The following is a 24,916-nucleotide window of genomic DNA, read 5'->3' on the forward strand; positions in this document are numbered from 1 at the left end:
CTTGCCAGCAAATCATAGTAGAAGTCAATGCTGCTGCCCTTAGGTGGGTTTGTTCATATCTCTGAGAGATCCCAGAGGGCTGTTTTGGTTACTCATTGTTTTGCTCCAAGTGCGCTCTCATGTGGGATTCAGAAGGGTTTCATGTCCACCTCCCTCTTATGTAGTATAGCAGTGCTGTCCCTCTAGTCTGGCTTTGGGCTAGCTGCTTCCACAGTTGCTCTCTCTCTCAGATTGGCACTCCTGAACTTCCAGCCTGCTTTGGATGCTGTGGTGATTTGCTGCAGTAACTTTGCCCTTGGGTTAAATAATAAAAGTTAAAGTCCATCCCTTCCAGGGTACCCATGTCCAAACAAGAGTCTTCCACCCTAGCCTGAAGCTGGGCAAACCCTTCCTGAGTGTCTTTTCTTCAGATTTCACTCTTCGGCACCCCCACCCCCACCCCGGGCTCATCTCTCAGTCCTCAGGCTCTCCTGGGCTCCCTTCAATCTCTCCCTGATCTCTACCAAGCACCAACTCTCAGGGCTTCCTACCTGGAGTCTCTCTTCTCTTTTTGGTTCTCCGTGGGCTTCTGTCTTGTGCATGGTTTAGTCACATGACCTGCCTGTCATTTTTTTCCATGTGTGAAGATGAACTAAGTGTGTCACAGGTGGATCTGGACCCATCTCCCCTGCAAGGGCCAGTCACCTTGTGACATATAGAACTGTAGGAATTGCTTTACCAGATCAGACCTGTGGTCCATCTAGAACAGTAGGAATTGCTTTACCAGATCAGACCTGTGGTCCATCTAGAACAGTGTCCTATTGCTGGCCAGTGCCAGATGCTTTAGAAATAAGTGCAAGAAATACTGCAGTAAGCAGTTATGGCATAGCCTACATATATAGAAAATGGTTTGCTAAATCACATCTGTTGGAGGTTGGATTATGCTGTGAATGAGGATTTGCATCCTTTCCAAAACTCTTGGGCTTTGGGGGTATATTTTTGTTTGTTTGGGTTTTTTTTTGTTCAATATGTATCTGAGGCCAATTTGGAAGTTTAGTCAGGAAGTGTGGGCCAATGTGCTCTTTAGTGTACTGCTGATACCCCATCTCTATTTCTGTCTCATCCTATCTAGTCAATATTATTGAATGCTTTACCTAGTGTTTTAATAAAGAGAGAGCCTGGATGAGGACTAGCAGGTTGAAGCTCAGTCCAGATAAAACCAGTGTGGTAGGCTGGGGAAAACATCTGGAAGATGTGGCAAGGCTTTAAGAAGGGTATATACTCACCATTTATTGTTAGAGTTCATATCTGGGGATACGTTTGCACCCGCAGCTGTTCTTGGACAAACATAGCAACAGTAAACCAGGACTACTGTTTTCTTCTTTGATGGACCTAGAGATAGTGATTTTTTTTTTTGGATGGAGACCTTGACCCTGTAATACATGTCTCTGTCCCCTCAAGGTTAGACTATTGCAACGCATTCCATAAGGGGTTATCTCTTAAATGATTCAAGAAAATGAAGTTGGTGTAGTAGGCAGGCTATTGCATTCTAAGCAGCCTAGCTTCTCATCATGGGCACATGACCCCAAATTGGCTGGGTGGAATTTAAGGTAGTGGTTTTGTTTTTGTATTTATAGAGCCCTAAATAGCTTTTATCCTGTCAGTTTGAAAGACCACCTCTCTGCCCATACTACACTGCTACATTTGCAATCCACAGAGCTCTAGCTAGAGCTCACTGGCTATATAAGATGGAGTTTTTGGCAGGGCATAAATCCTGGGCAGGTCTCTCAACTTTGGAATTCACTCCACCCACACCCAAGGTCCAAAATAGATTGATCTGATCTTTAGGGCACCCTGAAAGACTCTTCTCATTACCCAAGCTATGGAGAAGGAAAGGCTGATACAGTTGGGTGTGGTGAGGTATTTTTTGCCTTTGAAATACCTAGCTGGTTATTTCTTATTCTGATTTTAGGGAAAACTGTTGGTTTTATCTTCATGTAACTATACTTTTATTTATGTCAGAGGCTCCCAGGGTAGGCTTTTATTTTTAGCTTATATTTGTAAATAAATAAGTAAGTTGACATAGGAATTGGTAGAAGCAGCTTTGGAACCAGGATAACAGCAGCACTATGAGTTTTGTATGTGGTTAAGCTGAGAAACTTCCCTTTGTGGATGAAATGCTATAGAGTATCCTGAAGTAGCTATATGTAGAGAGAGTGTGTGATGTCTCTTGCATATTTATAGATTGCAGAACAGGGAGATGCAAAGACTACATACTTAGAATAGTACACTTACTTTAAATGGTGAAAAGCAGAAGGCAAATTTTCAAATTAGAATGTGAGAATATAGCCATGTGACTCTCATTAACATTAATAGGAACTGCTTAGCTCAGTCTCTATGCACCACTTTGAAAATTTTCCGTAGGTGTCTCCCTATCAATATTTATGCAGTCAGAGACAAAATGCACAGTGAAGCAAAACCCCAAGATAGTGACATAACTACCACATTCACACAGAAGCAGAAAGGAAATTTGACTGGAAAAAGAGATACTTAAATACAAAAACCCGTAAAATAACTCACTTTTCAAAAATATAAAAAGAGAAAAATACTTTTCTTATTTATACTTTGAGTCACCTGAACCAGTCAACACTTGTAACAATAGAAGAAGTTATAGTTAAGGGTATGTAAAGAATGGCAGATGACTGTCTCAGTCAAGAGGGTAGATACAAGGTCAGATCTGCAAGTATAATAAGACTGCTTCGCATTGCACTGGCCATACAAATCAGTCCCAAAGCTGGCTTAACCTGCTCTGAAGCTGCTCCATCTGGGGACTGGACCTTTATCAAATAGCCCAAAGATCTGGGGAGCACAAAGTTGGGCTTAGAGCCCACATCTATAGTGTTCTCCAACACTGTTGTACATTAAAAAGTTGGGGTGCTAATGCTTAACCAAATCATGAATGGAGTTAACTTCATTAGTCACCATCTTTGCATTCAATGGCATAAACCCTAAAGCAGATGACTGACGTCTGATAGTCTAGTCACCAGAAGGGGAAAAATGCAAAATGAAGTCATAGTATACATCTGGAAATTATCATCATCTTTTGCCATCTTCTCCCTGCCCAACATGATAGGACTTGAGAGAATGAAGCCCCCAGAAAGAATTTCCAATCTCAAGAGCATTGTATTACCCTCTTGGCCATCCTAAGATGGTCATCAAAGGGTGCTACAGCTGACTGGCAGATGAGTGACCTCCAGGGAGTATACAAGGGCTGTCTAGAAGCAATAGTACCTTAAAACCTTTCAAGTCAATGAGCCACCCTCTAGCTGCTCCCATATAGTGCTAAACAAATAGCTGTCTAAACATCTCCTACACCGAGAAACCTGGTCACATGCACCAATAATCTCCCGTCAAAATAGTATCCCTGGATTGTAGTCTAACACCAATTAGTTCCTCACTCCCATAGTTAGGATCTTTTCAACTTATCTTAACCTCTCTACCACCACCATCAGAATTCCATGATAAAAGACAACTGTTCAAAGACACTAAAAAGAATAAAACAGCTCAGTGTTTAACATATGTTCATAGCCCCAAACCTCCCGCACTGGAAGGTCCAGCAGATTTCACATGTAACCTCCCCCTCAAACCGTATCCCTGAATAGCATGCCAGTAGATCTCCTGGGTCTCCTCCCTACATGACCAAGGCAGCTTGCATCCCCTTCTAAACTGTCTGCCACTAAGGTTAGGATACTGGAATAATTTTAGGAGGAACCTAAAAGAGATGAGGAGAAATGTATAGCAGCCTAACCCTGGGGCAAGAAAAGTGATTTAAAAAAAAACCCTCACTGTCAAATACCAAGGTGTAGGCAATGCAGCCTTAGAGGGGAGAACTAGAGGTGGTGGTAGAGAATGTCAGTGTTGGAGGCAGAACAGAACCGAAAGGCAGAACCAGAACATTAGTCAGGAGACGAGCCCTGGACAGACTCAGGAGCCAGACTAGAACGCAAAGGCAGAACTGGAGTTGTGGTCAGGAGACAAGCCAATGATCAGACTCAGGAGTCTGAAGTTCAGAGGAAGGTGGGGACTAGGGCTGGAGCAGGAGACAGTATGGGTTGGAGCAAGGGTCAGTGCAGGAAGCAGGTCTGGTGCAGTCGTGGGGGTGCAATGCATTGAGCAGCTGTTGTTGGCTTAAATGGTGATCTGTTGGCCCTTCTGTCCAATCAGGGAGCACAGTCACTGGGCGAGTGTTTATTGTGTCCAACCAAGCATACTGAGTTGTGAGGTGACCATGACAGGAGTCAGCTAAGATTTTCTCTCCAGTGAAATTTAAATTAGACTTTTATCTCTTTCATTACTCAAGCCTTACAGAACAATGGTCCTAGTCGTGTAGTGGTACTAGGTAAATATAGCAGCTCAGCATTAGCTCACATGCAATTGGATTTGGAATATCTCTTTATTGATGTGGAGAGTTGGCCAGTTCAGTGATGTTATAACCTACGATGGCATTTATCTAGGGACTACAATTATAGGAATAAATCATTCTGAATCTGTACTAATAGGCGTATTCCGCTCTGGATGTTGAGGTATTGCAATGTCTTTGGTGATTCAGAGCAGGAGAACTGAGACAGCCAACAAAAGAACACGTTAATATGAACTGCCTTTACTTTCTTCCATCCCCTCCTCCCACCTTCATCGGAAAAGTTCACAGGAGGGAAATGAGCTTCTCATAGTCAGCTCCACAGGACAGTCACCAAGGGGTGTGGGAATTGGTTCTCTAGTAGATACCATAACTTGATTAGGGCCCAGACACAGTGGTGTTGAACAACACATTGACTTTTCAGTAGACACTCTCTGAAAAGTAATTTCCTGAGCTAACAAGGAATTATGTAAATGGAGGAAAAATCAAATAAGAGGGTTGATCAAGATGGAATACATTAAACACTCTTGCATGATGTAGATAACAGGAAAAGATGATTTGGGTACATTTAGCAGAGTTGCACTAAGAAAGCCAATTGTTGTGATTACGGGCAGATGAGAGAAAATAAATTAATTCACCCAATAAATGTGTGTTTATTCTTCTGTATTTCCTCTTGGTTTGTATGTAGTCAAAATTGTATATGTTTCAGGGTAGAGCTGGTTGTAAAATGGAAAAACAAGTTTTGTGGGGAAAATTTGAAAAAAAAAATCTGTTTTGACATGTACCCATTTTCCATTTTAAACAAAGTTTTTCCATGTTTTTTTATCGATACTTTATATTGAAATGTATATCAAAATCATACTCTACTCTATTTCAAAGATTACTTTGATAAAAATGTGAAATCTTTTGCAAAAAATGGAAGATTTCAAAGAAGTCAATGATTTTGCACACGAAGTTCAGTTTTTAAAAAAAAAGGTCGATTTTTTTCAGGGGTTTTTTTTTTTTTTTTTTTTTACAATTTCTGTTTAAAAAAAAAAAGTGCACTTCCAGGTTTCATAGAGAATAGATACAAATATTCTAAATGCTTAGACCACAGACAAAGGGACCGATTATTCCACTATTACTAGTATTAAGAAGTACTTTACTGCACAAGTAGTTCATTTTAAATCATACACTCACTGTGAATGGAATGGTAGAATCAGGCCAAAAGAAAGAAATCTAAAAGTTGTATCTAATTGAAAGGAGATCATGTTGTGTTGCTGCAGGTGTGTCTGCAAGTGTGAATGCTTCACAGATTGTGGCTGAAAAATACGCTAAGCACCCAAATATGCTAATTTCTGAACATGAAATTGTGGGAAAATCTGCTGAAGTGGAAAGATAAGCATTCCCCAACTACAAATTAAGGAAGATCAGACAGTATCCTTGACATATACACTCTGCGTGAAATCGTGGTTCCACTGAAGCCAATGGCAAAACTCCCTTTGAGTTCAATGGGACCAGGATTTCACCCTCTATTTCTCCCCATCTTAAACATAATTAGCAAAAATGTGTGGCAATGAATATGCAGATTCATGACATGATTTGTTTTTGTGTAAAACAAATGTTAAGATGCCTCAGGCTTTAAAATCATTAAGATGGATTATCATCTATGGCTTATACAAAGTACCGTTTTATTGCACTGAGCCCGTGTAATACCTGTTGTTTTCAGGTTTGCCCCAAATACCCCAGTTGGTTGGGCTGAACCCAGTGTTTTCTCACCAGCCTTCAGCACACACTAAATAGCTATGGTTTTGAAGCAAATTAGACGGATCTAAGACTGAGGCCACTCCATGCTGAAGCGTTTTGGGATGTTTGTTTTGTCCAGTGACTATGAGAAAATCTATTGCTTTCATTTTACATGTTTTGTTACCTGAAAAACTAGTTTGTAATTACCTAACACCATTAATCAAGTTATTAGTAGTTTGTTATAAAATTTTGTTTCTGATTATGACTGTCAGCTAACAGTCGATAATATAAGATGGATAATAGAATACACTTCATAAGTAATGTGTATTACTGTGGCCTCAACTCAGTATTTAGAGACCAGTGTTAATGTAAGGACTTCAAACTACACATTTAGAAGACCAAATGTGGTGGTGTTGTTTGTTTGGTTTTTTTTTTGTTTTTTTTTCGGTCAAACGGTTTAAAAAAAAAAAAAGAGAGATATTCCAGACTTATTCATGTTTAAATTAGTCTTTGAAACTAGCTTTAAAATAGCTTGAATCCAGTTGCACATTTTACAGAGGAGAATAAAGACCCACATAATACATTATTAATTGGGACTTATTTCCTTGCTATGGACCTGATCCAAAGCCTGTTGAAGTGAATGGGATTCCTTTCATGGAGTTTTCTCTGCCTTGGATCAGGTCCTATGTTAGTGGAAAAACAGGTTCTGCCTGTTCTCCACCCCCAACTATGGTCACCTTGGGTTTCAATAATAAAAGGTGGCTTATGGCTATTAAGTCCTACATTAGGGGGCACATCCTCGGTATCATACCTACTATGCAAAGAGCATACTTAACAAATTAAGCATCTCCTCAACTGAGCCATACTTATATGGTTATATTATACAGATATAGGCATTTATAAGGTCTGAATGTTGTCAAATACATTATTATTATTTATTATTTTATATAAGTCCCCAGTGATCTCACCACATGTATTTTCCTGTTTATTTACTGTTAAAATGATGCTCTGTTTATGTGCCATTTGAGTTTTCAATTATTTTGAGGGAAGACTTATTGGTATTACAGGCTTAATTAACTGACATAAGTAAAGTTATGCACATGCTTAAGTTTTGCAAGATCAGGGCCAGAGCTTGAAATTTTTGCCCATATCTTTAAATGATTCAATAAGATGTTAAGGTTAAAGATTTAGCAAATCAAGACTTTGGAAGTACTCTCTGAAATCAATATGATTCTTTTCTCCCAGTGGATTTCTGAACCAATACAAAACTCTGGATCAGGGCCTGTAAGGGTACGTCTACGTTGTAGCTGGGTGCGACCCCCCAATCCAAGTAGCCAGACACAAACTAGCAGGGCTTGAATTAGCATGCTAAAAATGGCATTGTGGATGTTGTGGCTCAGGCTCTTAAGCCTAGGAGGTGTAGGGTGGGCTTGAGAGTCCAAGCTGCAATATCCATAGTGCTATTTTTGGTGCACTAGCAGGAATCTATCTGCCCCAACTAGGCCGCTCACTCCTGACTGCAGTATAGACATACTCTGAAACAGCAAGTCATTTTTTCTTAGTGAATTAATGGGACATGTTTTTACTGTGTAGTAACCTTTGGCTATTTTTTTAATTTGCTGTTGTGCTTTTCAGGTAATTTTATGGTCTGTGACACCAGTTCAGATTTGAGGAAACCAGGGTATTGGCAGGCAGCAGCAAGTCCAAATGTCATGCAGAGATCCTGCAATCTGATCCATGCGGGTGGACTGTTATGCCTGCACACACTCCCATTGAAGTCAATGGGGCTCTGCGAGGGTCTGCCCATGTGGGTCAGGTCGCAGGTTTGGGGCCTACCTCTTGCAGCTTCTGAACTGCTGTAAATATTCACAGCATTGCCTACAGGAGTGTCTGATATACCTATAATATATGCACAACTGAAATGTACTGTGCAGTGCGTACATGTTTCAGCGGCTAAAGGTGAAAGAACGATTTTACCATTTGCAGACTTCTGTGTGTCAGATTATATTCAGAAATCTTTGATCAACCCAGAATTATTTTATAACAGATTAAAATGTACTACAGTGTAAGTACTTTATTTACTTATGAAGACATAAATAAATAAACAAAAACTCCATAAGTCATCAGTTTTGGTGGCACATTTTTTATAAAGGTCCTGGTATACATGGAATACTATTTTGCATACAGTATTGTTAAGTACAGCAACTTTCTGGAAAAAACTGATTCCACAAAAGGAGGGTCCAATGCAAATTGGTCTTCTTTCAATACAGGGTCTAAGAGCTGTATTAATTATTTGATCTGTTTGTGGGATTTTGAATGTGAAGACATTTATAGTGTTCTCTTAATTAAATCTATGTGAAAAGTTTTAAGTAAGAAAAATACCTGCAGATGTACATCATGGGTGGGGTAGAAGGGATCCTATTACTGTTACTCAGGGTACTGTGATAGCACCTAGAGAGCACAGGCCCCTCTCTGTTAGGCTTCAGACACACATAATAAAAAGATGGTCCATGTTTGTTCTGATTTTCCCCTTTTCTTCTGAACTAAGGTATTATTTGCATGTGCTAAATAGTTCTTGAACCTCCTGTTGACTTCAAAATAATTTGTTATGCCTAAGAATCCTCATCAGATGTCTCCATTCTGGGTTTTTTTTATTTGTTTTACCTTTCCCGACCCAGCAAGAGAAACCGTTCATCTCTGGCTGGCTGGGAAAGGAAGAAAAAGTGAACAGCTCTCCCATAAGGCCACAACTAATTGGAGCTCTATGGATCAGCCAGCAAGGGCATCATGATCGCTGTATCATGAGTATCCTCTCCCTCAAACAGGCTGACATCTCTTTTATTTGTTTTTCCAGTGACAAGAGATAATTACTTGATTTGCAGTCAGTCTGTATCAGTACAGTTAGAGTTTTGGTTGGATATGTAAAAATATACCTTTTTTATTCATTATTTTTTGCTTACCCTTCTTATTAGTCCAAAAACTATTGAAGAGAAAATAAACCAGAGTGTCAAATATGCTTTAAGCCACCTTCTACTGAATTGTACACAATATATCTAACTCCGGTTTTGCCACTTCTAAAGAATATTGGAAAATGTGAACATAACAATCCTCACTGAATGAAAAACATTAGACCGAGAGTTTCTGTATCGACCACATTTTAAAAAAAAAAATAGACGCAAGTATCTTAAAATAATTATGACTAAAAGGACAATAATATGGGTCCACAAAGCCTGCCTATAAATGTTGTATAAAAATTCTTATCACAAATGCACCCTATATACAAATATAGCTATCAAAATCTAGCATTTGCAAATCAAAATACTGTATAATAGTTAAAATTTAGCAATGGAATTTAACTCTCTTTTCTCAGCCAAGCTGATTTGGATATCTAGGCTTCAAATTCTTTGTATGTATTGACCCACTGTGTTTATAGTCACGTTTCTTGTTTCCCCTGACCATATTGACTACCTGTAACAATTTTTCCATTATTAACTATTCTGTAAACAATGGGTTGTTTATGGTCAATTTTATACACCCAAAGACAGATCCTCAGCAGATGTAAATTGGCATAGTTCTATTGACTTTAGTGGAGCTATAACAGTTTACATCAGTTGAGGATCAAGTCATCCATTTCCTTTTTTTCTTTTCTGCCCATGAAACTCTGAACGAATAATTTAGCAACAGTGTTGGCCTGTGTGATGCATTCTGCTAACATAAGAATTTTTATATCCAGATATTTACAAGACGAACTTAAGACAAATTTTCAAAAGGGAGGCCTAACTTCTGTGAGTGAATTTCAGAAGTAAATCTGAGTATTTGGACCTCTGACTACTTGATTATGGGAACAAATTAAATAGTTGGAAGGGCAAGTACTCGGGGGAATGCCTGCAAAAAAGGAAGCTGAACCTTGGCCTTTGAGAATTTAGCCCTATATTCTTATGGGTCCATCCTGAAGTCTTCGGGCCTGTCTCCCCTGGAAGTCAGTGGGAACTTGGGATGAGAGAGCAACTACAGAGTGCCCCCTATGATATTTGCTCTGCTGCTCCTAACTCTAAAAGAGTCCTGGCATCTTTTGTGTTCATGGAATGACAATATAGATTTTCTTGATCTATAACTGAACTGATCACAATGGCTCAGGAGTTAGACATCTCTTAAAGGAGCTCTGTTTTCAGGCAGGAAGTGTAGATTGAAACAAATCAAAAATAATGTGCTTAATTTTTTTTTTTAAATTATTAGCACCCTGAAAGTATGCAATGACTAAAAAGAGTTTAAGCTTTGTTTAAATTTAGGCTGCAAGAGGTGCCTCTTGTAAGTATTAAGATAAACAAACTGAAGCTGTTGTTTTCATTAGCATGTAACACAGAGTCCAGTTTCCTTACCTCACATAACACTAAAGTAAAGTTCAGTGGCAGAAAGCAACTTGATCTCCTGCAAGTATGAGTCTAGATAAACTATAGTACGGAAAAAAAAAATCCAGATTGTATACCTATTGACATTGCTTAATAAAAACATCTAGAATACTGGTGCTTCTGGGTGTGTTTCCAATAGCAATGTGATTACAGTGCTGTATGGATTAAGTTACAATCCTTTGAATTCTGACCTTCAGTCTAAAACAGCTTTAGAGGTTACTCTTTTTCCGATTTGTGAGATTGCAGCAAAAAAAGAGTTAGTGCTGCTGGAAGGAAGCAGGAGGAGGTGGGGGAGGGGACTTTGAAGCCATATGAAAGGTTTTCCTCCGCAGTTGCTTTGTAACAACAAATATAGCAGCCCGATGCTAAGTGATTATACAAAGTTCCAAAATCTAGTATGCAGCAATTGGGATTTCTGTGAATATAATTACAACTGAGACCCAATGGGAGAAAGATTGGACCCTTGGCAAACAAATGAATGTGCGTGATGTAATTACTAGTAAAGATCAAAGCAAATCACTAGGGTTGATTGCAATTAAACAATTCAATGGGGAAACAATTGATGAAAGTGTGAAAATAGTTGTCCATGTAATGATTATTTTAATTTAGACTTGCACTTTTTCCTTTTCATTACAAGGCCCAAAGCATTGAATATTTATGAACTTCACTTTTAGAAGACACTTCACCATTCCTGTACGTCAAAAGAAAAATACTTGTGGATGATTGAGTATTTGAAGGTTGAGGACATATATATTTGTTATATTCAACTAACCCAAGGTTTGTGATTTAGAAAGTTATGAACAAACTTACAGTGTGTGTTTTATGAATAATTGTAAGTCTTTTCGTAACTATTTTGTCATATTTGAGCTTGGGCATTTAATTCTCACTATTCCTCTTAGATGCTTAATTTTTTAAAATTCAGCAGCAAACTCACCTTTTATTAGTTTTAGTCTTGTGTGTCATTGGTCAAAAAATTATGCAGATGCTTACAAATAACCAAGATACAGTAATTACCCACTACTCCATCTACTGTTGAACAGTGACTTTACCACTGCTAGAAGGAAAAGAATATATGGCACAAAGTTAGGAAATAATAACAAAATGGGATTCACATCAAATAAACTCATAATTTCTGTGGTTAGTTGACATGCATATTGTTCTTGCAGAATTTAAAAATTATGAGTTGGTTTGTAATTCAGAACTGAAAAACAAACAGTGCTTTTCCAGCTCCTGTTACGCCTTATGGGAGGTGCTCACAAAACTGGTTTTGTGCACGTTACCGGAAAAATGGTTAGATAAAAGACAATCCAGTGTTGCTGAGATGGTGTATGTTTTACAGTGTACTGAATTTATGTAGCTGGCAAAGTTATTGCACTGAGCAAACTGGTAATGATATTGCTACTTCCATCTTATATGAGGTATCGATAAGTCAAAGATGAGGAGTAGTTCTTGGAGAATTAACTACCTAAAAGCTGGAAATTTGCAAAATCATATCTTTATATTGTTTACAGTGGCCAATTAATCATAATATTAGATAACAGCTGATTACTCTATAAGTTAAAACGCAGTCTCTAAGTTATGTTTCATTCTTATATAACTAAACATTGTTAGGAACTGTTGATTATAACTTATATAAATCTACACAGTTCATCATTAGTGTATTTGATGACTTGCTTGTTATAACAAATTATCTATAACTCTTTATAATGACTGGTGATTATATTACTGTTTTTGAAAATATTCTGTTTTTTGATGCTGAGATAGCATAAAGACAGTTATGTAAATCATTAAAAATAGTGTTAGCAGTTCCCAGTTTGCTCTTTCCATTTAGGCCCCCATTCTACAAACACTGCATAGCTTTATCCAGGAGCAGTCCCATAGATTTCGTTGTGACTGCCCATGTGAATAAAGTTACTCACATGCTTAAGTGTTTGCCAGATTGAGGCTTTAATATTAAAGGGAAAGGTTCTCAAAAGTACCTAAGTGGCTTAGGAGCACATATCCCATAGAATTTCAATTGGATTTCTGCTCCCAAGTCACTTAGGCACTTCTGAAAATCCCACCTTAAAAGGTATTGAACTTTGAAGGACCTGCTTACCATTTAAATAATGTTCAGAAATTCAATTAGCTAGATGTAATATTCTTAAAATAAAGGATATTGTCCTTAGTGGAGTTGTTATAGCATCCTGCTGGGAATCTCTGAATTAGGAGTAAGGTCTTGATCCCGCAGCTTGGGCCAGTAGCATGTCATGGCAATAGCCTGCTCAACTGTCAGGGAAGTGGTGTCATTGCTGACTAGAGTATCCACTTCAGAACATTCGATGGATCGCAACTATTAGTGGTTTAATATGAAAGCCAAAAATGTGTTTTCAGTGCAGAGACTGCTGAGAGAGGAGAGTGATAGATTTGGGGAAATGTGGAGTAAGAAAAACTACAGGAAATCTCTATATATAGTATTACAGATATTTAAAATGTACTGTCACGTTTAAACAAACAAGACAAACCCCAAACAAACTTTTTTTGATTTTCTACTGAAATACCATATATATCTATATTATACTATATCTATATCTAGGTATAGATATATACACACTTCTGTCTGTCTTCTTACTGTACCTCTTGTTTAGTGAAACCTTCAAACATATATACTCAGTGCATGCCTAGAAGAGCAAATGATAGACATAATCTACCATTATGAGGGTAAAAAAGAAAGTGCACATCACACAATTTTTTTGTTCATGTATTTTTAGATGAAAAATAGTGAACCCTCAAGATAACTGCTATCAAATTAGATTTGGAATACAGAAAGTATGCATTCCTTCTGCAGAAAGTCTGTGGATTACATGACTTTATAGTCATTTTACAATCTATAAGTATCTCAGAGTCACAGAAATTAATGGACTAGTTTAAAAAGTGGTATTTAATTTAATGTAGCCATTGGTATATCTTTTGACTAATAACTACAGTCAGCAGTTTGCATGTTTAATGATTATGCATTATACCTTAATTCATCATTACACATATTAGGTAGCTCTTGAAAGAACATAATTCAATATTAATAATTTATTAATCAAGCCCTGTCCTTCCTAATCTTAGTGATATTTTTCAGAAGTAATTGTTTGAATGGATGACTTCTGCCACTGTTTTTCTCTGCTTGTAATCACCAAAGACTTTCTATTTTTGATCAACTCAGTAGCATGAAACACTAAGAGCTCCCATCAAACATTGCAAACTTCTACTACACCTAGGCATGTATCTAGGCAACAGCTGTTATGTGTAAAATAAAACTTGTTTGGAGACATAGGAAAGATATTGTCTATTTGAGGGGATTCAAATGTTATATTAATGTTGTTGTAGGGAGTCCAAAAATGAACTTAATTCAGTAATAAAATAATCTTAGAATGTATTTTATTTTTGTTTTCAAACTAAAAAATATACAGGTAGTCATCTTGTGCATCTGTTTAATGTTTATGTAGTACTTTTTATGTGGAGACAAATATTGAAATACTTAATACCACTGTTCTGCATCATGATCTTCTATCTTTATCTAGTCAATGTTTGTAATATGCCTGTCACAGCAATATATGTAAATGCCCCCAAATTACTGTTCCAAGTCAGCCCAGTTTTACTTGTGTTAAAACCAATGGGAGGACTTGTGGAGCAAGGAATTATTTAATGCAAGTGAGGGTGATGGAACTACTTTCTATGAGCTTATCTTACACTTAATATGGTATATTATAAAGAGTCCGGTTTTCATTTCTTATAAATCCTTGGATGGCGATTGGGTATACAAGGAATACAGAATAAAGACAAATTCAGACCTGGTGTAAACATATGCAACGGTAATGAAAGTCTGTTCCAAATTCAGCAATAATGTAAACAATTATATAATTTGCTGGTGGAGTGCAAGTGGTAAATAGCATAACCTGTGCTGATTGGGAATTCGGTGACATGAGTGTTCAAACCAAGGTGGTGAATCAAGGAACACAGCTAAGAGGAGGCTGTAAGGTAAAGCAGAATCCTGCTTTGTGTATGTGAAATGCATAATCTGGCCTTTTATAGCTATATAGGATGAGCTCATCAGCTAGTATAAATCAGCATATTCTTACTGATGTCAATGAAGCTAAGCTGATTTAAACCATCTGAGGATCTGGCCCATAGTCTCAACTGTATAATAAGTTCATAGTTTAGATCATAACATGAAATAATTATATTGACTATCTGATCTCTGAAGACTAGACTTCAGCATAAAGAACTTTAAATCACAGTTTAATAATTATATAAACAAAAAGAACCCTATTTTATCTACCAGCCTCCTCTTTGTTGCTTTATTGTATATGAAACTGTTGTGTTTAAATAGGTCCAATTACCATATTATCTTCTACTGCCAACATGAATGCTACGGAACATGTTAAAATATTCAGAATAGATTTTTTTTCCTGCAGTGCTAAGGGCCCTTTTTCTGACCATCTTATACCTGACTGTAGCTCACCCCATGTCTGCCACCACTGTATTAGTCTGTGTGTGTCTGGGTTTTTTGAATACAGATATAGGACACACTCCTGAAATTCTTATTAAGGCACTTCCATTAAGGACTGATCCCTTAGTCATACAAATACAAAATTAAACCATAGAGGATATATCTGTTTCAGTAAGCAAAAGTTTCAAAATGGCAACATTTATTTCATATAACTGTGTATTTGATTTGAAAAAGTAAAATGAAATGTGTTTATATGGCAATAATCTACATTACTAGGAGTCTTGAGTGTTACTTATATGTTTAAACTATTTTTGTCTTTACATAGCAAGTTCTGGATTTTGGTTGGTTGGTTGGTTTGTTTATTAAAAAGGGATATTGAGTAATGTTTTTAAATGTTAGATAATACATAACAACATGTTTCAGTTTTGAAATTTCTCCAAAATAACTCGGGCCTTCATTCTGCAAAAGCATGTATATAATTTTGCTCATGTAAGTAGATGGAACTCCTGAAAGGAGTAAAGTTGAGCATGTTTTTTTTTTGTAAAGTGTTAGGATTGGCTAGAGTTTTTTTTTTTTTTTTTTTTTTACGATGTAATTAACACTTATATATGCCACACTAGTAAGGACTTCAAACTAAACACTTTTTGAAATAGGCTGAGATTCCACAGAACAATTACTGTTTATTTGTATTTCATTCTCTTATTTAATTTTACCGGACAAAACTGGATATTTCTATGATAATGTATTTGTATTTCTTTTACAGCTTAATATAAAACATTATAAGCACTATTTTTAGCATGCGAAACATTATGTGAGTATAAAGAAGTAAACTAATTCAAAGTTTATGCTGGCTACATGGACAGGCCCAATAGAAATCTGCTTATTTTGACCTGAGCTCCCATATATGGTATATGACTATCCCGAGATTGCTTTTCTGCACTAAACAAAATGCAACCCTAGGTGTGTTTGCAGCTTGAGGTCGTCTTGTAGCTTTGGCAAAACGGTTTGCTTTCCTGAGGTGCTTTCTCCAGAAAATGTCACTTACTTGGATATGATAGCCAGAAGATTTTTTTCATCTGGAAGTATTGCTTTCATTAGTTAAATTAAGGTAAGGCTATGTTACCAGTATAGTATATAACAACAAATTTTGTCAATGAAAAACATTTTAAATCTGTTTATTCTGGATAAGGCTAAATTTTATTTAATACATTAGAATTGGGCATAGTCTCAAGTATTTCTATTGCAAATAATCAGACTGTTTTTTTCATCATACTTTGATTATTTTTGCTCTAAAAGTATGGAAAATATAAGAGTTAAGCTAACTGAAAAATATTTTATAGAAGAACAGAATCATCCAAAAAAAAACTTGTCAAAATTTAGTTACTACATATTATATATTCAATGCTTTAAACTTAATTTATATATTTTTTATTTTTAATAGGCTGCTTTCAATGGTGAATAAACAAAAATGCAATAATATTAACTTAAGACATCTGAAATGAGTTTATATTAAAATACATTTTACATTAAATTATTGAAATACAAGATTAGTGAGATCTAAATTTTATATATTTCAGTGTTTAATTGATGTGACATCTAACTGTTTAACTATATAGGTGTACGTTTCATTTAATTGGAAATGGCCATTCCACATTTTTGAAAAAATGATAAAACATTAATACTGATAATTGAGTCCTAATACTTTAAAATACAAGTCAAACACCTTGTAAACTCAGTTCTGATTGTTTTGAGACATACAGGTATTTCACATGTATCTGCATGTTATGCACTGTTAGAAGGTTCCAGACATTGTGTTATATAGCTTAACATTGCATTGGGCAGACTTCAGTGTGAAAAAGGTTGTACAGTATGAGCAGACATTTTCTTTACCAGGTAATCTTTGAATTTGTAACATTTATTATCAACTATCTATCAGAACTGCATGTCTACACTTATATTTTGTGTGCTTTGGTGTTTCTGTGAATATCCTTGTTTAGCTTCACTTTTTGAGGAAATGTGTGTTTAATTCCAGCTTTTCTATTTGTTGTGGCTTTTCTTTAAACCTAGCTTAATGAATACAGGCACATTTAAACTGAGTTAAATTTTTAAAAATATATTACTGAACAAAAAAAAAGAACTCACTGCTTTTTCTAGTGAGAAGCAGAAAAAGATGGAAAAGAACTCTTGTGTAATTGCCACCAAAGGATGTGAATGGCTAGCTGGGGGAGAAAGAGACACTGCTTGTTGACAGAGCGCTTGAGCTCTGTTCTTCACCCACAGCAGCTGTTTATTCGGATATCATAGGCTCCTTCATTTACATACTAAATTTTTCTATAGCAGCAAGGTTGAGTCAGGCAGCACAGGGCTCATTTCAATTGTTACTTTTAAACCAATAAGGTTCGGACAGGAGAATAGCTGTGGTTTGCATTACAAAAACAAAACAAAAAGCCCCGAGGCTACATGGGCAGACCTACAAGACTGAGCAAACAAATAGAAGGCATGAAGATTCTGCTGTTTCTTTGTCTACGGCTCTCAGATATTATCTGCTGCTGTTCAGTGGGGGGAACAGCCCATTCCTCAAAGCTGTTACTAAACAGAACAGTGGGAGCTGATGGTTCAGAGTTTGGTGCTAGACACAAACTCCCCAGTGCCACTTCCGACTCTAAGTCTTCCTGTGAAAGTCCACTTGGTGGTTTTTCTTTCTGGAAAACTTGCTCCCCCACCCCACCCCCGACGCTTTTGCAGGCAGAGCCTGCAGCAGCAATCACACAAGATTTTGCTCTGAGCTCGGGTTTGCCCTCCAGAGACGCTTCACTTCTGTTCTCGTGTTCGAGTGAGAGCTACTAAAAACCAGGGCAGTCGGCAACAGAGCTGAGCACAATACTTTACCCAGGAATAAAGCTATGTGAGGAATGGTGGTTTAAGTCAGAGAACGTGAAGGGAGCTCATAAAACTGGTGGATACAGCAGATCCAATCACTGTAAGTACAAACCGGCTGTTTTAAAAATTGCATGGAGTGACAACAGCTGTCCTGTGATGCAAAGAAGGAAGATAACACTAGGTCTTTTCTGTTGAAGCTTAAAAAAAAAAAAACCCAACCTCATGAAATGGCCTAATTGCAAAACAATGTGTACTTTCCCAAGTACTTCAGCAACTTTGCATGAGATCTCATCCATAAGTACGTTCTCCATTTCATGATTAGGTTAATACCTAATTATAAATCAACAGTTTTAACAGTTAATTTTCACTATGTTTTAGGCTTGGGTTTGTAGGCTTCCCTCAAAGCAGATGATGTTACATGGCTCTATTTATTGTATTCAGTCAGAGTTTCGTTCCTCCTATTTGATTTCGTGCAGTATTAATGGTTCATTGAAAATAAATAACACGATGATGAGTTGTTAGGGGGGAGGGTATATACAATCTATGGACCTGTGAAGAAGAGGTGCAAGAGCATGAGAAAATAATGAAGAAATTTGGAGGAAGAATGCATTACAGAGATCTTGACAGTACTTTCTGAAGCAGGAAATCCTTTTGCTTAATATGTTTAAATTTTCCAAACACCAGGCAAAAGATTCAGTTCTGCAAAGGAGAACTTTTAGAGAAGACAGAATAAACATCTATACAGCTAAAATATATGACGTTTATTGACATTTTATGTGGCTCATTTAGAACTAAGAACTTAGAATCCGGAAGTTAAAGCTCTTTAAAGTATCAATAAATTTTACATCTTGCTTTTGAGCAATCAAGACTCACAAAAGATTCACAAGTATGTATTTCTTAAGGTGTTTTTTACAAACATCAATAAAATGGATGGCTGCTGTAGTAAAAGACTTATTCTATAAAAGTAGAGGTGTCACTGACTTTAAAATCATTCCTTAGATGCAGATATATTTCAATGAAGAGACAAGCAGGAAAACTAACAAAATTTAAGAGTTGATAAAACTTGTATGGAACTTTTTAATGCTGTTTGTCTCTTAAATAATTAAAAAGACAATGTTGACAGGAAGTTTTTTAAAATACTGTTTTCTGTGTAGTCAGAATTTTTTTAGCCCCAGTCATACTTTTCAGAATAAGTATTATTTACAGTTTCTTACTGAAATTGCTTGTCCAGAGTATTTGAGGGTGTATAAATGTGTATATATGTACATACATACACACTCACAAGTCATGGAGTTCCTTACTGTTTTATTACTAAAGCCCACTATTGAGCAGCCGTAGTCTTTTAAACCTGAAAAATCTGTGTGGTGACAGACACAGAAACCTAACTGAGCCACTCTTCACCTTCTGGAGCACACAGCATTAGAATGCGCAACTCCAAAAGCAAAGCTATCATTTTCTAAGTTTTGATAGATACAAAATATTTTGTAAGAGCCAAAAAATGCTTTGAAGACCAGAAAGCTCATGGTTCATTTTAAAATTTCTGTATGTATTAGAAGTATTGACACGAAGTGGTACTTGTTTCCTAAAGAGAATAATACTGTTCACATTTCAGTCAGATGTCAAAATATTTCATTTGTAAGTGTTGAAAATAGGTAAATGAAAGGTAGTATTTTTTAAAAAATAAACTAGTATTTAAAAATTAGAGAGCTGTGATCATTTGCTTCTGTTCTGAAAATTATTCTTTTTAATCTCGTCTTTGAAGTAAGTACTTGAATTAAAAAGAAACATGACTTCCTCATATATTCTGTACTTCTGTATATTGGTAGGATTACAAGAAGAGTGAAAGTGTAATGAAAGAGTTTGCCAGTTTCTGAGGTGACTTTTTTCTCTAGTATGTTTTTCCTTTAATTTCTTCACATTTACCTTTGAAATCATTACATTTATTTGTGAATGGAAAATGTTTTCAAAGAGAAAAAGAATGCTGTTTTGAAAAAATATGTATAGTTTATGCTGTTAAAACTGACAATATTTTCCTATGAAGAAATATTCTGATTAGAAAATTGCCATTGTCTTTGAAATTTTTGGGTAGAGTAGAACTGTGGTTGAAAAAAACTAGCTCATATGCCAGCTATATTTATTTGGATAAGCTTAGTTTTTTCACTTTGAAAATTTATTTTCAGCTGGAAAAAATGTTTTAAATTATAGTCATTTAATAAAAATTGCTTCTAGCAAGCAAAAAAAGTCTGTGGAAAACCCATAATTTAGACAAGTACCTACATTTTATTTGCTCTGTGCTGCCGAGATTTAGAATCCCTTCCCATTTACAGTTTACTTTTCACAGAACATTATTAACTTTTTGGCTTCATATATGATCTTCTGTCAGATGCTTTTGATTTGTAATTTAGCGAAGTATAATAAACAGTGCAAAAGTCATGAATTTTCCTCCGCATCCTGAGCTCTGTGGTAGGGAAAATGTGATAAAATGTGTACCTTAAGTCTTGTTTGGTGATCTCTCAAAGCAAGTTTGCCTTCTGGAAATAATTTCTGGGGTTGAAGAGCATGGTATTAACAGATTTAATGTGGCTATTCAGTGGATTGGTGGAGTACTATGTGAGGTTTAACAAAATGAGAGAGACAAATTGAACATCAACAAAACCTACATCTGTGAAGAATTATAAATTTAATTAGTAAAAAAGGCAAACTTAAAATACCTCATTAAGTAATCAGAATTTGATGTTACTGGTTTAAGATTCTTAAATGGGTGAATTTTAAGTAGCTGTGATATCATTGTCCTTTCTTTTCCTTGTCATATATAATACAGTCCCAGAATCTGTGGTCCATGTTAAAGATGAAGAGGTGAAAGTTACTTAAAATAATTAAATTATAAATAGTAATAACTTGTGATGCATTTTGAAGAATCTATATGTCATTTATCATTTTAGGCAATTTTAGTCTAATCAGGATGCAGAGTATAAGTGAGCGACAGCAAAAAAAACCCTTTCATTGTGTATTTTTTTTATGTGCCCCCTTGAATGGACTCTTAAGGCCAAAACATTTTTTCCCTTTGCTTAAAGGAGAAATTTGTTTAATTATTGAGCTACTAGAATGTATTTTAAAACTTCATTTATCTAGAAGCCTCATGGCAAAGGTGGGCAATCATATAAGAGTGAGCCAGCGCCACCCAGAAATGTGTTTTTCTCCCTCGTCATCATAAGTTTGTTTCTTTACTACATTGTAATTTTGTACCACACATAAAAAACTGAAAGCATGTGAAGTGTAGCATTTTGTAAACTGTAACTAATTTCACTCACATCTGTGTCTAATTGTTGTCTGCATTCGCATTCTTGAGAGTAGATTTATTTTTCCTGGACCACTGTGTGGATTCAGCTGACCAGCCTAAGTGAGGATTAGTTGTTTTAAAGTTATTTTGATTAAAGAGCCATTTTTAAATATGGTAACGAACAACACATGGTTTAAATAATCCTTGAGACACAAAGGAATATATCTGAAGTATGCCTAATGAAAATGAAGATCCTGGATATGAACTTTATGATTTGTGAGAGTGTAAAAGGACATATAAGGTATATATTTAATTTTCTAGGCTACATCTAGTTGAAAAACATACAGGCAAGTTGTTCTTTCCCCACACTAACTGAATCAAAGTTTTGTTGTTTTTTTTTAATAAAAACTATTATTTTGTGAGTAACTACATTTTTGTTAATTTTTATTTTGGAATTAAAATTGTTAGGATAAAATGCATTTCAGAAGTTGATAAAGTAATAATAATATTAAAAATATACTTTGGAGACTATGCCATTTAGTTTTTATATATATATATATATATATATATATATCTTTTAAAAAGAAAATATTTTTTCTTTTGTTCATCTGAGACGTATTTTAAATGACCTTCCACATTACTAAGCAGAGATAGTTCTTAAAACAAAGTTAGTTCTCACCTATAATTTATTCCAGGTGTATAGAAGTACCAGTAGAGGAACATATCCTTAAGGCATTCTGCTGCAGTTTCTGGGGTTAAGAGTAAAAAAGTTTCCATCTTACATCTGACTATTTTTCTTTTTCTTACTTTAAAAAAAAAAAGTATGGTGTAGCTGCTGCAAACACACAGCTGATATTTCAGTTTGATTTGGCTTGGTAAAAAGCATTGAAAAGCACGCTATGCAATACTTTAAATACACAGTTATAAAAAGATTGAAGTTTTTCTGTATGCATTATTGCATGCTTCTTGACATCACTTGTAAAGTTATACGTTGCCTGGCTACCTCTAGCAGTAGTTTACTCTTGCTGAAGTAGTAATTCTGTCTGTGATTAAAAATAACAAAAACTACACACACATAAAGTGAGATTTGCTTGGATGATTTTTATGGCACTTAAAATGCCTCATCTCTCTTGTTTCTTTGTTCTGTGATCATCTAAGAGATGTCAGTTCAGGTTGAATGGAAATGCACATGAAAGATTCTGAATGTAGGCATTTAGACATTGTATACCTTTGCTGGAGAAGTTTGTTTCTGCATTCAAGCCAACAGCCTATCTTCACCTGCGAGTTATCACCTGCTGGTAATTGTGACTGGTTTTAGAGAAAAGTTTACTATCTAAGGCAATCCATTAAGTGATGTCCAGCAGAATCCACATTCATAAAGTTTTTCTGATCACATCAGATGAAAATATACTAGTCAGCTGGGGTTTGGAAATGATTGTTTTTACTAAACTGGGAAGACTGCTAATTGGTTTCCACTGTAAAATCCAAGCTCCCTTCTGAATCTCAGGATGACCAAAAGCAAATAGTGGGAGGTTCACGCCAGTTACATTTTTAACAAGAGAACTATAGAGTCTTTTCAAGTTTGACAGGTTTCACAAGTACTCCTTTTCTTTTTTCAAGTTTGGTATCTGAAATTCTTACAGATAGTTAGAAACCTTACAAATAGAACTCTGTCATGCAGAAGTGTGTTTTCTTCTGCATTTTAATCTGTTTTATTTTGCAATATGGTGACATCTTTTAGAAAACTAATTGGCACTGTTTAGAGATGGACATGGTTTTCAGATAGTTGCACCAAGTTGTTGGTCATAAATGATTTTCAGCTCTACGTAGCAGATGTACTTCCCATTTTAAGAAAATATCTGATCTAATGAATGTTAAATGACAGACAGATGAGGAAGAAAACCAACATGATAAGGTTAAGAAACTGTTGAGTTAAAGAGTGGGAGGGAGATATATTTCAACCAGTGATAACAAAAGATGAAAGATCTTCTGAGGATGCTGAGCTTTTACTGCTTGAGCTACTTCTGTACAACATGTTCCCTGCATTAACACCTACCTTTTTCCAGACACCTCTTTCTAGCTACCTTAGCAAGGCTGCTTTGCATGTTGATTGGGGGAGGGGTAATCCAGTTTGCAGCTGTCATAGGCCGGTGATGAATCACTATCCCGTCATTTGGCTGCCTTCCCCCTGACATGGGGAGGAGGGGGATAGACCTGCAGGAGGAAACAACAGTTGAGACTTCAATTTAAAGACAATATGCCTTTCACTGTTGCAGTATTCTCCTTTTCTTTTGGTTAAAGGACAGTATTGTCATCCGCAGTAATATCCTTGTTTAGATTAAGGTTTGATGTTAAAGCAGACTAATAAAGGCTTCTATTTGTTTCCTGGGTTTGCAGGTGCAAAAATCCCAAAGCAGTTCAGATGTTGCTGTTTTCTAAAGCTGCAGGTAAGGATATGATTGATATTTGGCCTCTCTATGGAAAGTACTGCTTAGAAGCACGGTTGTTTACTTCAGGTAAAAGTAAACGTTTATTATTATTTTCCACTTTAAACTGAATAATAGTACATCAATGCTTGGAGATTTCTGATGTGAATAAATACAGTAAAGTCTGTAAGCTATGAATAAATTCAGTTCTGCACTAAAATATTTTTCATTTAAATGGTAGAGAATCTCTTGCTTCTTGAAAACAAAACAAAAACCACCGTAGAACTGTAGCTGGGCTTTCAAAATGTGTGGCTGTGCTTTGCTAGGGGGAGTTAAGGTGAAACAATGCATTCAAGGCTGCCGCAATATAATCTCATTGTAGACATGAAAAATCATATGGGTAAAACAACATTTGTGTTTAAGACTATTTACACTTCCACTATGGAAGGAAAAAGAGAAGTTTTTTTGGTTTTTAAATAAATACTAAAAAGTGCCTTCAGTATATAATTTTTTAAAGTGGAAACAGTCCCAGGTTCAAATGCATGCGTAGAAAAGTAAACTATACGAATTTTCTATCAGGAGAGACTATTTAGAAAAAGTTGAGTCATTAGCATTTATCATAAGATTTTGGAACAATGGAAACTAAAGCAATGTATACTTTGTTTACAAACTTAACAAATGCAAGCTGAGAAAATTGTAACTGTGATCATGGCCAGAGGCCTGTTTTCCTTTTTATGAAACTGTTAATTGTTGAATTGAAGATATTTCTGTGGAATTTAGCTGTTTGTCTACTGCATAAATGTTGATTTTTGTTTGTTTGTTTGTTTTTTGCATTGAATCTGAATTGTTTTTGTTTCATTTTGACTAACTGACAGCTGCGGTACTGCAGAGTATTAAGGCATACTGACGCCTGTATGGATTCACTGTAGGTTGCCTTATCCCTTTTCAATTGGGCACACTTTATGTAATCCACAGAGCAAACAAGGGAGCAGACATAATAGTGTTTTAATGCTGCATTTGTTTCAACGGAAACAGAGGAACAATTAAGTAGTTTGCCAGAGTAAACACATACATCAAGAATATCTCATTCCCTGTCACTAGACTATAGGTTTCAACAATTGCTTCAAGTGTTTTATTTGGTTTGGAGGCCCATTAAATTCCAATTGGGTGGTAAATTTTGAGAAAGCACAGTGTTATCTTATTGCTAAGGGAATGGTTTTTTTTATACATTGATGAAACTGCCCATTACACATAATTTAAAAAGTGTAAGGTGATAGGAATCTCCTAGATATAGTTTCCTATATTTATATTTTATTGTGT

At 36.0% G+C, this 24,916-nt stretch overlaps 1 protein-coding gene across 14 annotated transcripts in view; it reads left to right on the forward strand.

Annotated features, from left to right (window-relative positions):
* EYA1 (EYA transcriptional coactivator and phosphatase 1) overlaps window positions 1-24,916 on the forward strand; it is a 227,777-nt gene that overhangs the window by 89,547 nt on the left and 113,314 nt on the right. For 3 of the 14 annotated variants that reach the window (XM_075125123.1, XM_075125135.1, XM_075125124.1), the window contains exons 3-4: window positions 11,168-11,307; window positions 23,568-23,617. The gene's annotated coding sequence lies outside the window, so the exon portion shown is untranslated. Of the gene's footprint in view, window positions 1-11,167; window positions 11,308-16,027; window positions 16,119-17,501; window positions 17,991-23,567; window positions 23,618-24,916 lie in introns of those variants that run through there. The other 11 variants (XM_075125122.1, XM_075125130.1, XM_075125131.1 and 8 more) reach the window with 7 other exon arrangements.

This window comes from Caretta caretta, chromosome 2 (genome assembly GCF_965140235.1).
Source record: "Caretta caretta isolate rCarCar2 chromosome 2, rCarCar1.hap1, whole genome shotgun sequence".
In the NCBI taxonomy this organism is placed as follows: Eukaryota; Metazoa; Chordata; order Testudines; family Cheloniidae; genus Caretta; species Caretta caretta.